Genomic DNA, 2,500 nt, shown 5'->3' with positions numbered 1-2,500 from the left:
TCAGCCTGATTCCTGCCTTGCCGGAGGCCCGGTCGCGGGGGTGACGACCCGCCGCCCGGGACGTGCGAGGCACCAGCAGACAGAGACTGCCCGACGGTCAGAGAGAGGGAGAGAGGAGTGCCGAGGCTCAAGTGGCGAACGGTCGCGCAGGCACGCCACGCACATCGATCGCCAGCCGCGGAACGGCACGGCCTTCAGTGGGGCCGGCGGGCGACGCCGCTCCTGAACCCAGCGGCCCCGAGCCGGACGAGTTGAGGAAGGCACGCCGACGGTGACAGGGTACGGAAGACACAGCGGTGGCCTTCTGGCGACTTGGCCCCCGACAGCCCGACGTTCCGCCGTCCTCCCGATGGCCAGGAGGACCGTGCGGGGGTCGGCCGACGGCGTGGTAGGTGTGCCTGCACGGTGACGGAGCACACACCACGCCCGCCAACCCCTCCGTACCTCCCGAGACCGGTGGCAGGACGGAGCGGAAAACGTGCGGACTGAACGGGAGAGCCAAGAGCCAGCGATCCACGCGCGTGCGACCGTCCAAGTCACAGCGTTCGACGAAAACCTCCTCCCTCGGCCAGGCACTCGGCGCCAGCAGGGGAGACAGGATCAGACGCCCCGCCGGCCACTTAAGGCCGAGGACGAACCACGAGACGGGCGGCTGCAGCAGCGGGCGGCCTGCAGCTCCCAGCACTCTCAATCGATCAACCATCGAGTCGGGTCAGCGTGTCAAACCGGCGAGCTCCACGGTCAGGCCGGCGGCGCACCAGCACCGGACCTCCGCGGCTCCCTTCACTCTTTCCACTGCCAGCCAACCGAGAGACGGACCCAATGCGGACGTGCAGAGCTTAGGCAGACCCCCCACTGGAGGCTCAACACTTCGTGGCAGCTCCGTGTCCCAGAGACCAGGAGGGTTGGCACACACACACAGTGTGAACCACCGACAGCCATTCTGGGACCGGTGACAGCCGTGCTGGCCCCACTGCCACGACACAGACGGACGCCAGGCCGCGCTCCCCGGCGGGGGGATGGCGTCGAGCCTGACGAACGGAATGTGCAGGGTGGGGGGGAAAGGCCAAGCGCTCCGACGCCGGAGGGCTCCGGAGTCTGAACTTAGGGGGACAAAGAGGACGGGTCCTCTGCGACACCCCAGCCGCGCTCTCGCCAGCCAAGGCGAGTGCGATTGATTGCCAAACGACCCTCAGACAGGCGTGGCCCCGGGAAGAACCCGGGGCCGCAAAGTGCGTTCAAAGTGTCGATGATCAATGTGTCCTGCAATTCACATTAATTCTCGCAGCTAGCTGCGTTCGTCATCGACGCACGAGCCGAGTGATCCACCGTCAAGAGTTGTCTGAGTTTGTTTTAGGTCTCTCCCTCGCCAGAGGAAAGCGACCCGGACCGCACATACGCTCCCCACCTTGAGCTACAGCCACCTGCACGCCGGCGTGCGGGCGGAGCAGGGTGGCGTGAAGCGATGGGGAGCACCATCCTGGTGCGGCCCGCAGAAACATACGTCTATTGGGGGGAGGAGGACAGGGCGCCCAAGAGGCGATGCGTGCCCCAACGCACCGCAGCGACGGAGGCAGGATCACCGCCACCATGTCGCCCGCCTAGTATCACGAGGCATGCAGCAGCTTTGCCCTAGGAAAAGCAGAGGCGGGAACGGGCACCGGCCATCGGTTCGGCAGCGTCACTGACGCGTGCACGTGGCGGCGTGTCGGCGAGCGGACTTCCTGCGAGGAGGCGGGGGCGGCACTCGCCCGAGCAGACGCCCGCCCGGCCCAGCCACCGCCGAGGTGGACTGGGAGTCGCGGCAACGGCTCGTCATACTCGTTCCCACACTCACAGCGCAGCTTGCCCGCAAGCCACCGACCACCGATCGACGCCAGGCGCCCCGACCGAGAGCGGGATCGCTCGTTCGCCCTGCTGGCAGTTCGCTGGGGATCACTACTGCACGGAGCTCGGAGACCGACGGGCGGCAACTCGAGAGTCTTTAAACCACCACCCCCATCCCGCAAGTGCAAAGAGGCTGTATACGCACAGACGGGTGAGGGGAATAGGTACCCCGTCGGGTTTGAAGGGAGCGTGACTAGATAGCAACGATGTAAACCCAGCCGATTTGGGAGCGAAAGACCGGCGCCTGCATCACCGGCTTCGTTTCCCGTGGCTGGAGAGTACACCGAAACCCTCCGTCTGTCGCGAGCTCCCGACGACGCGGTGCCGCCAAGCAGCAGGGCCGGACCTGGTGTGGCTCCCCTCGTCGATCACAGACCGGTCGGCACTACTGACGAGACGGTGGAACGGGCTTCGCCCCTTGTGACGAAGGGTGATGCGAACCCGCCCGCCCGCGTGCGTTCGGGGTGGACTCGGCAAACGGAGATTTGAAATCGGAAAGTGTCCTCCTGCCCCGCGCAGGTAGGCGCCCAACAGTTGTGGGGGGTTTGGCGGTGACCACGGCTGCAGGGCCTGCTACCCCGACGAGCTCTCCTGCTGGCCCCGAAACCACCCT

The 2,500-nt window shown here is 66.6% G+C and overlaps 1 non-coding gene across 1 annotated transcript; it reads right to left on the bottom strand.

The window, feature by feature from the left end:
- Nucleotides 1-1,186: 1,186 nt before the first annotated feature.
- Nucleotides 1,187-1,340, bottom strand: LOC140473742 (5.8S ribosomal RNA). Its single transcript, XR_011958577.1, has one exon. It is a non-coding gene; the product is annotated as a 5.8S ribosomal RNA (ribosomal RNA).
- Nucleotides 1,341-2,500: the final 1,160 nt, after the last annotated feature.

This window comes from Chiloscyllium punctatum, unplaced genomic scaffold (genome assembly GCF_047496795.1).
Source record: "Chiloscyllium punctatum isolate Juve2018m unplaced genomic scaffold, sChiPun1.3 scaffold_706, whole genome shotgun sequence".
In the NCBI taxonomy this organism is placed as follows: Eukaryota; Metazoa; Chordata; class Chondrichthyes; order Orectolobiformes; family Hemiscylliidae; genus Chiloscyllium; species Chiloscyllium punctatum.
The sequence above is the reverse complement of the archived record's forward strand: the minus strand, read 5'-3'. Positions and strand labels throughout refer to the sequence as shown.